General features: G+C 42.9%; 1 long non-coding RNA gene across 1 annotated transcript; it reads right to left on the reverse strand.

Moving 5' to 3' along the window:
* Window positions 1-540: 540 nt before the first annotated feature.
* Window positions 541-7,807, reverse strand: LOC142200036 (uncharacterized). The gene is made up of 3 exons (XR_012715431.1): window positions 7,682-7,807; window positions 4,610-4,686; window positions 541-631 (listed from the first exon to the last, which is right to left on the reverse strand). It is a non-coding gene; the product is annotated as an uncharacterized LOC142200036 (long non-coding RNA).
* Window positions 7,808-14,526: the final 6,719 nt, after the last annotated feature.

The raw sequence follows: 14,526 nt of genomic DNA on the forward strand, positions 1-14,526 counted from the left end.
CTAATCCTATCCTGTGTGATACTGTATACTGAGCTGTGTATCTAATCCCGTCCTTTGTGATACTGTATACTGAGCTGTGTATCTAATCCTATCCTGTGTGATACTGTATACTGAGCTGTGTATCTAATCCCATCCTGTGTGATACTGTATACTGAGCTGTGTATCTAATCATATCCTGCATGATACTGTATACTGAGCTGTGTATCTAATCATATCCTGTGTGATACTGTATACTGAGCTGTGCATCTAATCCTATCCTGTGTGATACTGTATACTGAGCTGTGTATCTAATCCTATCCTGTGTGATACTGTATACTGAGCTGTGTATCTAATCATATCCTGCATGATACTGTATACTGAGCTGTGTATCTAATCCTATCACTGTGTAATACTGTATACTGAGCTGTATCTAATCCTATCCTGTGTGATACTGTATACTGAGCTGTGTATCTAATCCTATCCTGTGTGATACTGTATACTGAGCTGTGTATCTAATCCTATCCTGTGTGATACTGTATACTGAGCTGTATCTAATCCTATCCTGTGTGATACTGTATACTGAGCTGTGTATCTAATCCTATCCTGTGTGATACTGTATACTGAGCTGTATCTAATCCTATCCTGTGTAATACTGTATACTGAGCTGTATCTAATCCTATCCTGTGTGATACTGTATACTGAGCTGTGTATCTAATCCTATCCTGTGTGATACTGTATACTGAGCTGTGTATCTAATCCTATTCCTGTGTGACACTGTATACTGAGCTGTGTATCTAATCCTATCCTGTGTGATACTGTATACTGAGCTGTGTATCTAATCCCATCCTGTGTGATACTGTATACTGAGCTGTGTATCTAATCCTATCCTGTGTGATACTGTATACTGAGCTGTGTATCTAATCCCGTCCTTTGTGATACTGTATACTGAGCTGTGTATCTAATCCTATCCTGTGTGATACTGTATACTGAGCTGTGTATCTAATTCTATCCTGTGTGATACTGTATACTGAGCTGTGTATCTAATCCTATCCTGTGTGATACTGTATACTGAGCTGTATCTAATCCTATCCTGTGTGATACTGTATACTGAGCTGTGTATCTAATCCCATCCTGTGTGATACTGTATACTGAGCTGTGTATCTAATCCTATCCTGTGTGATACTGTATACTGAGCTGTATCTAATCCTATCCTGTGTGATACTGTATACTGAGCTGTGTATCTAATCCCATCCTGTGTGATACTGTATACTGAGCTGTGTATCTAATCCTATCCTGTGTGATACTGTATACTGAGCTGTGTATCTAATCCCATCCTGTGTGATACTGTATACTGAGCTGTGTATCTAATCATATCCTGCATGATACTGTATACTGAGCTGTGTATCTAATCATATCCTGTGTGATACTGTATACTGAGCTGTGCATCTAATCCTATCCTGTGTGATACTGTATACTGAGCTGTGTATCTAATCCTATCCTGTGTGATACTGTATACTGAGCTGTGTATCTAATCATATCCTGCATGATACTGTATACTGAGCTGTGTATCTAATCCTATCACTGTGTAATACTGTATACTGAGCTGTATCTAATCCTATCCTGTGTGATACTGTATACTGAGCTGTGTATCTAATCCTATCCTGTGTGATACTGTATACTGAGCTGTGTATCTAATCCTATTCTGTGTGACACTGTATACTGAGCTGTGTATCTAATCCTATCCTGTGTGATACTGTATACTGAGCTGTGTATCTAATCCCATCCTGTGTGATACTGTATACTGAGCTGTGTATCTAATCCTATCCTGTGTGATACTGTATACTGAGCTGTGTATCTAATCCCGTCCTTTGTGATACTGTATACTGAGCTGTGTATCTAATCCTATCCTGTGTGATACTGTATACTGAGCTGTGTATCTAATTCTATCCTGTGTGATACTGTATACTGAGCTGTGTATCTAATCCTATCCTGTGTGATACTGTATACTGAGCTGTATCTAATCCTATCCTGTGTGATACTGTATACTGAGCTGTGTATCTAATCCCATCCTGTGTGATACTGTATACTGAGCTGTGTGTCTAATCCTATCCTGTGTGATACTGTATACTGAGCTGTGTATCTAATCCTATCCTGTGTGATACTGTATACTGAGCTGTGTATCTAATCATATCCTGCATGATACTGTATACTGAGCTGTATCTAATCCTATCCTGTGTGATACTGTATACTGAGTTGTATCTAATCATATCCTGTGTGATACTGTATACTGAGCTGTGTATCTAATCCTATCCTGTGTGATACTGTATACTGAGCTGTGTATCTAATCCTATTCTGTGTGATACTGTATACTGAGCTGTGTATCTAATCCTATCCTGTGTGATACTGTATACTGAGCTGTATCTAATCCTATCCTGTGTGATACTGTATACTGATCTGAGTATCTTATCCTATCCTGTGTGATACTGTATACTGAGCTGTGTATCTAATCCTATCACTGTGTAATACTGTATACTGAGCTGTATCTAATCCTATCCTGTGTGATACTGTATACTGAGCTGTATCTAATCCTATCCTGTGTGATACTGTATACTGAGCTGTGTATCTAATCCTATCCTGTGTGATACTGTATACTGAGCTGTATCTAATCCTATCCTGTGTGATACTGTATACTGAGCTGTGTATCTAATCCTATCCTGTGTGATACTGTATACTGAGCTGTATCTAATCTTATCCTGTGTGATACTGTATACTGAGCTGTGTATCTAATCCTATCCTGTGTGATACTGTATACTGAGCTGTGTATCTAATCCTATCCTGTGTGATACTGTATACTGAGCTGTGTATCTAATCCTATCCTGTGTGATACTGTATACTAAGCTGTGTATCTAATCCTATCCTGTGTGATACTGTATACTGAGCTGTGTATCTAATCCTATTCTGTGTGACACTGTATACTGAGCTGTGTATCTAATCCTATCCTGTGTGATACTGTATACTGAGCTGTGTATCTAATCCCATCCTGTGTGATACTGTATACTGAGCTGTGTATCTAATCCTATCCTGTGTGATACTGTATACTGAGCTGTGTATCTAATCCCGTCCTTTGTGATACTGTATACTGAGCTGTGTATCTAATCCTATCCTGTGTGATACTGTATACTGAGCTGTGTATCTAATTCTATCCTGTGTGATACTGTATACTGAGCTGTGTATCTAATCCTATCCTGTGTGATACTGTATACTGAGCTGTATCTAATCCTATCCTGTGTGATACTGTATACTGAGCTGTGTATCTAATCCTATCCTGTGTGATACTGTATACTGAGCTGTGTATCTAATCATATCCTGCATGATACTGTATACTGAGCTGTATCTAATCCTATCCTGTGTGATACTGTATACTGAGTTGTATCTAATCATATCCTGTGTGATACTGTATACTGAGCTGTGTATCTAATCCTATCCTGTGTGATACTGTATACTGAGCTGTGTATCTAATCCTATTCTGTGTGATACTGTATACTGAGCTGTGTATCTAATCCTATCCTGTGTGATACTGTATACTGAGCTGTATCTAATCCTATCCTGTGTGATACTGTATACTGATCTGAGTATCTTATCCTATCCTGTGTGATACTGTATACTGAGCTGTGTATCTAATCCTATCACTGTGTAATACTGTATACTGAGCTGTATCTAATCCTATCCTGTGTGATACTGTATACTGAGCTGTATCTAATCCTATCCTGTGTGATACTGTATACTGAGCTGTGTATCTAATCCTATCCTGTGTGATACTGTATACTGAGCTGTATCTAATCCTATCCTGTGTGATACTGTATACTGAGCTGTGTATCTAATCCTATCCTGTGTGATACTGTATACTGAGCTGTATCTAATCTTATCCTGTGTGATACTGTATACTGAGCTGTGTATCTAATCCTATCCTGTGTGATACTGTATACTGAGCTGTGTATCTAATCCTATCCTGTGTGATACTGTATACTGAGCTGTGTATCTAATCCTATCCTGTGTGATACTGTATACTAAGCTGTGTATCTAATCCTATCCTGTGTGATACTGTATACTGAGCTGTATCTAATCCTATCCTGTGTGATACTGTATACTGAGCTGTGTATCTAATCCTATCCTGTGTGATACTGTATACTGAGCTGTATCTAATCTTATCCTGTGTGATACTGTATACTGAGCTGTGTATCTAATCCTATCCTGTGTGATACTGTATACTGAGCTGTGTATCTAATCCTATCCTGTGTGATACTGTATACTGAGCTGTGTATCTAATCCTATCCTGTGTGATACTGTATACTAAGCTGTGTATCTAATCCTATCCTGTGTGATACTGTATACTGAGCTGTGTATCTAATCCTATCCTGTGTGATACTGTATACTGTGCTGTGTATCTAATCCTATCCTGTGTGATACTGTATACTGAACTGTGTATCTAATCCTATCCTGTGTGATACTGTATACTGAGCTGTGTATCTAATCCTATCCTGTGTGATACTGTATACTGAACTGTGTATCTAATCCTATCCTGTGTGATACTGATACTGAGCTGTGTATCTAATCCTATCCTGTGTGATACTGTATACTGAGCTGTATCTAATCCTATCCTGTGTGATACTGTATACTGAGCTGTATCTAATCCTATCCTGTGTAATACTGTATACTGAGCTCTGTACCTAATCCTATACTGTGTGATACTGTATACTAAGCTGTGTATCTAATCCTATCCTGTGTGATACTGTATACTGAGCTGTATCTAATCCTATCCTGTGTGATACTGTATACTGAGCTGTGTATCTAATCCTATCCTGTGTGATACTGTATACTGAGCTGTATCTAATCCTATCCTGTGTGATACTGTATACTGAGCTGTATCTAATCCTATCCTGTGTGATACTGTATACTGAGCTGTGTATCTAATCCTATCACTGTGTAATACTGTATACTGAGCTGTATCTAATCCTATCCTGTGTGATACTGTATACTGAGCTGTGTATCTAATCCTATCCTGTGTGATACTGTATACTGAGCTGTGTATCTAATCCTATTCTGTGTGACACTGTATACTGAGCTGTGTATCTAATCCTATCCTGTGTGATACTGTATACTGAGCTGTGTATCTAATCCCATCCTGTGTGATACTGTATACTGAGCTGTGTATCTAATCCTATCCTGTGTGATACTGTATACTGAGCTGTGTATCTAATCCCGTCCTTTGTGATACTGTATACTGAGCTGTGTATCTAATCCTATCCTGTGTGATACTGTATACTGAGCTGTGTATCTAATCCTATCCTGTGTGATACTGTATACTGAGCTGTGTATCTAATCCTATCCTGTGTGATACTGTATACTAAGCTGTGTATCTAATCCTATCCTGTGTGATTACTGTATACTGAGCTGTATCTAATCCTATCCTGTGTGATACTGTATACTAAGCTGTGTATCTAATCCTATCCTGTGTGATACTGTATACTGAGCTGTATCTAATCCTATCCTGTGTGATACTGTATACTGAGCTGTATCTAATCCTATCCTGTGTGATACTGTATACTGAGCTGTGTATCTAATCCTATCACTGTGTAATACTGTATACTGAGCTGTATCTAATCCTATCCTGTGTGATACTGTATACTGAGCTGTGTATCTAATCCTATCCTGTGTGATACTGTATACTGAGCTGTGTATCTAATCCTATTCTGTGTGACACTGTATACTGAGCTGTGTATCTAATCCTATCCTGTGTGATACTGTATACTGAGCTGTGTATCTAATCCCATCCTGTGTGATACTGTATACTGAGCTGTGTATCTAATCCTATCCTGTGTGATACTGTATACTGAGCTGTGTATCTAATCCCGTCCTTTGTGATACTGTATACTGAGCTGTGTATCTAATCCTATCCTGTGTGATACTGTATACTGAGCTGTGTATCTAATCCTATCCTGTGTGATACTGTATACTGAGCTGTGTATCTAATCCTATCCTGTGTGATACTGTATACTGAGCTGTATCTAATCCTATCCTGTGTGATACTGTATACTGAGCTGTGTATCTAATCCCATCCTGTGTGATACTGTATACTGAGCTGTGTGTCTAATCCTATCCTGTGTGACACTGTATACTGAGCTGTGTATCTAATCCTATCCTGTGTGATACTGTATACTGAGCTGTGTATCTAATCCCATCCTGTGTGATACTGTATACTGAGCTGTGCATCTAATCCTATCCTGTGTGATACTGTATACTGAGCTGTGTATCTAATCCTATCCTGTGTGATACTGTATACTGAGCTGTGTATCTAATCCTATTCTGTGTGATACTGTATACTGAGCTGTGTATCTAATCCTATCCTGTGTGATACTGTATACTGAGCTGTATCTAATCCTATCCTGTGTGATACTGTATACTGATCTGAGTATCTTATCCTATCCTGTGTGATACTGTATACTGAGCTGTGTATCTAATCCTATCACTGTGTAATACTGTATACTGAGCTGTATCTAATCCTATCCTGTGTGATACTGTATACTGAGCTGTATCTAATCCTATCCTGTGTGATACTGTATACTGAGCTGTGTATCTAATCCTATCCTGTGTGATACTGTATACTGAGCTGTATCTAATCCTATCCTGTGTGATACTGTATACTGAGCTGTATCTAATCCTATCCTGTGTGATACTGTATACTGAGCTGTGTATCTAATCATATCACTGTGTGATACTGTATACTGAGCTGTATCTAATCCTATCCTGTGTGATACTGTATACTGAACTGTATCTAATCCTATCCTGTGTGATACTGTATACTGAGCTGTGTATCTAATCCTATCCTGTGTGATACTGTATACTGAACTGTGTATCTAATCCTATCACTGTGTAATACTGTATACTGAGCTGTATCTAATCCTATCCTGTGTGATACTGTATACTGAGCTGTATCTAATCCTATCCTGTGTGATACTGTATACTGAGCTGTGTATCTAATCCTATCACTGTGTAATACTGTATACTGAGCTGTATCTAATCCTATCCTGTGTGATACTGTATACTGAGCTGTGTATCTAATCCTATCCTGTGTGATACTGTATACTGAGCTGTATCTAATCCTATCCTGTGTGATACTGTATACTGAGCTGTGTATCTAATCCTATCCTGTGTGATACTGTATACTGAGCTGTATCTAATCCTATCCTGTGTGATACTGTATACTGAACTGTGTATCTAATCCTATCACTGTGTAATACTGTATACTGAGCTGTATCTAATCCTATCCTGTGTGATACTGTATACTGAGCTGTATCTAATCCTATCCTGTGTGATACTGTATACTGAGCTGTGTATCTAATCCTACCCTGTGTGATACTGTATACTGAGCTGTGTATCTAATCCTATCCTGTGTGATACTGTATACTGAGCTGTGTATCTAATCCTATCCTGTGTGATACTGTATACTGAGCTGTATCTAATCCTATCCTGTGTGATACTGTATACTGATCTGAGTATCTTATCCTATCCTGTGTGATACTGTATACTGAGCTGTGTATCTAATCCTATCACTGTGTAATACTGTATACTGAGCTGTATCTAATCCTATCCTGTGTGATACTGTATACTGAGCTGTGTATCTAATCCTATCACTGTGTGATACTGTATACTGAGCTGTATCTAATCCTATCCTGTGTGATACTGTATACTGAGCTGTATCTAATCCTATCCTGTGTGATACTGTATACTGAGCTGTATCTAATCCTATCCTGTGTGATACTGTATACTTAGCTGTGTATCTAATCCTATCACTGTGTGATACTGTATACTGAGCTGTATCTAATCCTATCCTGTGTGATACTGTATACTGAACTGTATCTAATCCTATCCTGTGTGATACTGTATACTGAGCTGTGTATCTAATCCTATCCTGTGTGATACTGTATACTGAACTGTGTATCTAATCCTATCACTGTGTAATACTGTATACTGAGCTGTATCTAATCCTATCCTGTGTGATACTGTATACTGAGCTGTATCTAATCCTATCCTGTGTGATACTGTATACTGAGCTGTGTATCTAATCCTATCACTGTGTAATACTGTATACTGAGCTGTATCTAATCCTATCCTGTGTGATACTGTATACTGAGCTGTGTATCTAATCCTATCCTGTGTGATACTGTATACTGAGCTGTATCTAATCCTATCCTGTGTGATACTGTATACTGAGCTGTGTATCTAATCCTATCCTGTGTGATACTGTATACTGAGCTGTATCTAATCCTATCCTGTGTGATACTGTATACTGAACTGTGTATCTAATCCTATCACTGTGTAATACTGTATACTGAGCTGTATCTAATCCTATCCTGTGTGATACTGTATACTGAGCTGTATCTAATCCTATCCTGTGTGATACTGTATACTGAGCTGTGTATCTAATCCTACCCTGTGTGATACTGTATACTGAGCTGTGTATCTAATCCTATCCTGTGTGATACTGTATACTGAGTTGTGTATCTAATCCTATCCTGTGTGATACTGTATACTGAGCTGTGTATCTAATCCTATCCTGTGTGATACTGTATACTGAGCTGTGTATCTAATCCTATCCTGTGTGATACTGTATACTGAGCTGTGTATCTAATCCTATCCTGTGTGATACTGTATACTGAGCTGTGTATCTAATCCTATCCTGTGTGATACTGTATACTGAGCTGTGTATCTAATCCTATCCTGTGTGATACTGTATACTGAGCTGTATCTAATCCTATCCTGTGTGATACTGTATACTGAGCTGTGTATCTAATCCTATCCTGTGTGATACTGTATACTGAGCTGTGTATCTAATCCTATCCTGTGTGATACTGTATACTGAGCTGTGTATCTAATCCTATCCTGTGTGATACTGTATACTGAGCTGTGTATCTAATCCTATCCTGTGTGATAATGTATACTGAGCTGTGTATCTAATCCTATCCTGTGTGATACTGTATACTGAGCTGTGTATCTAATCCTATCCTGTGTGATACTGTATGCTGAGCTGTGTATCTAATCCTATCCTGTGTGATACTGTATACTGAGCTGTGTATCTAATCCTATCGCTGTGTAATACTGTATACTGAGCTGTATCTAATCCTATCCTGTGTGATATTGTATACTGAGCTGTATCTAATCCTATCCTGTGTGATACTGTATACTGAGCTGTGTATCTAATCCTATCCTGTGTGATACTGTATACTGAGCTGTGTATCTAATCCTATCCTGTGTGATACTGTATACTGAGCTGTGTATCTAATCCTATCCTGTGTGATACTGTATACTGAGCTGTGTATCTATTCCTATCTGCAGGGCTGGGGTGATATGCTGGTTCTGGTGACAGTAACCTATCTATCTGCAGGGCTGGGGTGATATGCTGGGTCTGGTGACAGTAACCTATCTATCTGCAGGACTGGGGTGATATGCTGGGTCTGGTGACAGTAACCTATCTATCTGCAGGGCTGGGGTGATATACTGATTCTGGTGACAGTAACCTATCTATCTGCAGGGCTGGGGTGATGTGCTGGGTCTGGTGACAGTAACCTATCTATCTGCAGGGCTGGGGTGATATGCTGGGTCTGGTGACAGTAACGTATCTATCTGCAGGACTGGGGTGATATGCTGGGTCTGGTGACAGTAACCTATCTATCTGCAGGGCTGGGGTGATATACTGATTCTGGTGACAGTAACCTATCTATCTGCAGGGCTGGGGTGATATGCTGGGTCTGGTGACACTAACCTATCTATCTGCAGGGCTGGGGTGATATGCTGGTTCTGGTGACACTAACTTATCTATCTGCAGGACTGGGGTGATATGCTGGTTCTGGTGACAGTAACCTATCTATCTGCAGGGCTGGGGTGATATGCTGGTTCCGGTGACAGTAACCTATCTATCTGCAAGGCTGGGGTGATATGCTGGTTCTGGTGACACTAACCTATCTATCTGCAGGGCTGGGGTGATATGCTGGTTCTGGTGACACTAACTTATCTATCTGCAGGGCTGGGTGATATGCTGGTTCCGGTGACAGTAACCTATCTATCTGCAGGGCTGGGGTGATATACTGGTTCTGGTGACAGTAACCTATCTATCTGCAGGGCTGGGGTGATATGCTGGTTCCGGTGACAGTAACCTATCTATCTGCAGGGCTGGGGTGATATGCTGGTTCTGGTGACAGTAACCTATCTATCTGCAGGGCTGGGGTGATATGCTGGTGTCGGTGACAGTAACCTATCTATCTGCTGGGCTAGGGTGATATGCTGGTTCTGGTGACAGTAACCTATCTATCTGCAGGGCTGAGGTGATACGCTGGTTCTGGTGACAGTAACCTATCTATCTGCAGGGCTGGGGTGATATGCTGGTTCTAGTGACACTAACCTATCTATCTGCAGGACTGGGGTGATATGCTGGGTCTGGTGACAGTAACCTATCTATCTGCGGGGCTGGAGTGATATGCTGGTTCTGGTGACACTAACCTATCTATCTGCAGGGCTGGGGTGATATGCTGGCTCTGGTGACAGTAACCTATCTATCTGCAGGACTGGGGTGATATGCTGGTTCTGGTGACAGTAACCTAACTATCTGCAGGGCTGGGGTGATATGCTGGTTCTGGTGACACTAACCTATCTATCTGCAGGGCTGGGGTGATATGCTGGCTCTGGTGACAGTAACCTATCTATCTGCAGGACTGGGGTGACATGCTGGTTCCGGTGACAGTAACCTATCTATCTGCAGGGCTGGGGTGATATACTGGTTCTGGTGACAGTAACCTATCTATCTGCAGGGCTGGGGTGATATGCTGGTTCTGGTGACACTAACCTATCTATCTGCAGGACTGGGGTGATATGCTGGTTCTGGTGACAGTAACCTATCTATCTGCAGGGCTGGGGTGATATACTGGTTCTGGTGACAGTAACCTATCTATCTGCAGGGCTGGGGTGATATGCTGGTTCTGGTGACAGTAACCTATCTATCTGCAGGGCTGGGGTGATATGCTGGTTCTGGTGACAGTAACCTATCTATCTGCAGGGCTGGGGTGATATGCTGGTTCTGGTGACAGTAACCTATCTATCTGCAGGGCTGGGGTGATATGCTGGGTCTGGTGACAGTAACCTATCTATCTGCAGGGCTGGGGTGATATGCTGGTTCTAGTGACACTAACCTATCTATCTGCAGGACTGGGGTGATATGCTGGGTCTGGTGACAGTAACCTATCTATCTGCGGGGCTGGAGTGATATGCTGGTTCTGGTGACACTAACCTATCTATCTGCAGGACTGGGGTGATATGCTGGGTCTGGTGACAGTAATCTATCTATCTGCAGGGCTGGGGTGATATGCTGGCTCTGGTGACAGTAACCTATCTATCTGCAGGACTGGGGTGATATGCTGGTTCTGGTGACAGTAACCTAACTATCTGCAGGGCTGGGGTGATATGCTGGTTCTGGTGACAGTAACCTATCTATCTGTGGGGCTGGAGTGATATGCTGGTTCTGGTGACACTAACCTATCTATCTGCAGGACTGGGGTGATATGCTGGGTCTGGTGACAGTAACCTATCTATCTGCGGGGCTGGAGTGATATGCTGGTTCTGGTGACACTAACCTATCTATCTGCAGGACTGGGGTGATATGCTGGGTCTGGTGACAGTAACCTATCTATCTGCAGGGCTGGGGTGATATGCTGGCTCTGGTGACAGTAACCTATCTATCTGCAGGACTGGGGTGATATGCTGGTTCTGGTGACAGTAACCTAACTATCTGCAGGGCTGGGGTGATATGCTGGTTCTGGTGACACTAACCTATCTATCTGCAGGGCTGGGGTGATATGCTGGCTCTGGTGACAGTAACCTATCTATCTGCAGGACTGGGGTGATATGCTGGTTCCGGTGACAGTAACCTATCTATCTGCAGGGCTGGGGTGATATACTGGTTCTGGTGACAGTAACCTATCTATCTGCAGGGCTGGGGGGATATGCTGGTTCTGGTGACACTAACCTATCTATCTGCAGGACTGGGGTGATATGCTGGGTCTGGTGACAGTAACCTATCTATCTGCAGGGCTGGGGTGATATACTGGTTCTGGTGACAGTAACTTATCTATCTGCAGGGCTGGGGTGATATGCTGGTTCTGGTGACAGTAACCTATCTATCTGCAGGGCTGGGGTGATATGCTGGTTCTGGTGACAGTAACCTATCTATCTGCAGGGCTGGGGTGATATGCTGGGTCTGGTGACAGTAACCTATCTATCTGCAGGGCTGGGGTGATATGCTGGTTCTGGTGACAGTAACCTATCTATCTGCAGGGCTGGGGTGATATACTGATTCTGGTGACAGTAACCTATCTATCTGCAGGGCTGGGGTGATGTGCTGGGTCTGGTGACAGTAACCTATCTATCTGCAGGGCTGGGGTGATATGCTGGGTCTGGTGACAGTAACCTATCTATCTGCAGGGCTGGGGTGATATACTGATTCTGGTGACAGTAACCTATCTATCTGCAGGGCTGGGGTGATATGCTGGTTCTGGTGACACTAACCTATCTATCTGCAGGGCTGGGGTGATATGCTGGTTCTGGTGACACTAACTTATCTATCTGCAGGACTGGGGTGATATGCTGGTTCTGGTGACAGTAACCTATCTATCTGCAGGGCTGGGGTGATATGCTGGTTCCGGTGACAGTAACCTATCTATCTGCAAGGCTGGGGTGATATGCTGGTTCTGGTGACACTAACCTATCTATCTGCAGGGCTGGGGTGATATGCTGGTTCTGGTGACACTAACTTATCTATCTGCAGGGCTGGGGTGATATGCTGGTTCCGGTGACAGTAACCTATCTATCTGCAGGGCTGGGGTGATATACTGGTTCTGGTGACAGTAACCTATCTATCTGCAGGGCTGGGGTGATATGCTGGTTCCGGTGACAGTAACCTATCTATCTGCAGGGCTGGGGTGATATGCTGGTTCTGGTGACAGTAACCTATCTATCTGCAGGGCTGGGGTGATATGCTGGTGTCGGTGACAGTAACCTATCTATCTGCTGGGCTAGGGTGATATGCTGGTTCTGGTGACAGTAACCTATCTATCTGCAGGGCTGAGGTGATACGCTGGTTCTGGTGACAGTAACCTATCTATCTGCAGGGCTGGGGTGATATGCTGGTTCTAGTGACACTAACCTATCTATCTGCAGGACTGGGGTGATATGCTGGGTCTGGTGACAGTAACCTATCTATCTGCGGGGCTGGAGTGATATGCTGGTTCTGGTGACACTAACCTGTCTACCTGCAGGGCTGGGGTGATATGCTGGCTCTGGTGACAGTAACCTATCTATCTGCAGGACTGGGGTGATATGCTGGTTCTGGTGACAGTAACCTAACTATCTGCAGGGCTGGGGTGATATGCTGGTTCTGGTGACACTAACCTATCTATCTGCAGGGCTGGGGTGATATGCTGGCTCTGGTGACAGTAACCTATCTATCTGCAGGACTGGGGTGACATGCTGGTTCCGGTGACAGTAACCTATCTATCTGCAGGGCTGGGGTGATATACTGGTTCTGGTGACAGTAACCTATCTATCTGCAGGGCTGGGGTGATATGCTGGTTCTGGTGACACTAACCTATCTATATGCAGGACTGGGGTGATATGCTGGGTCTGGTGACAGTAACCTATCTATCTGCAGGGCTGGGGTGATATACTGGTTCTGGTGACAGTAACCTATCTATCTGCAGGGCTGGGGTGATATGCTGGTTCTGGTGACAGTAACCTATCTATCTGCAGGGCTGGGGTGATATGCTGGTTCTGGTGACAGTAACCTATCTATCTGCAGGGCTGGGGTGATATGCTGGTTCTGGTGACAGTAACCTATCTATCTGCAGGGCTGGGGTGATATGCTGGTTCTGGTGACAGTAACCTATCTATCTGCAGGGCTGGGGTGATATGCTGGGTCTGGTGACAGTAACCTATCTATCTGCAGGGCTGGGGTGATATGCTGGTTCTAGTGACACTAACCTATCTATCTGCAGGACTGGGGTGATATGCTGGGTCTGGTGACAGTAACCTATCTATCTGCGGGGCTGGAGTGATATGCTGGTTCTGGTGACACTAACCTATCTATCTGCAGGACTGGGGTGATATGCTGGGTCTGGTGACAGTAACCTATCTATCTGCAGGGCTGGGGTGATATGCTGGCTCTGGTGACAGTAACCTATCTATCTGCAGGACTGGGGTGATATGCTGGTTCTGGTGACAGTAACCTAACTATCTGCGGGGCTGGGGTGATATGCTGGTTCTGGTGACAGTAACCTATCTATCTGCGGGGCTGGAGTGATATGCTGGTTCTGGTGACACTAACCTATCTATCTGCAGGACTGGGGTGATATGCTGGGTCTGGTGACAGTAACCTATCTATCTGCGGGGCTGGAGTGATATGCTGGTTCTGGTGACACTAACCTATCTATCTGCAGGACTGGGGTG

The sequence above is a fragment of the Leptodactylus fuscus genome, chromosome 4 (assembly GCF_031893055.1).
Source record: "Leptodactylus fuscus isolate aLepFus1 chromosome 4, aLepFus1.hap2, whole genome shotgun sequence".
Classification (NCBI taxonomy): Eukaryota; Metazoa; Chordata; class Amphibia; order Anura; family Leptodactylidae; genus Leptodactylus; species Leptodactylus fuscus.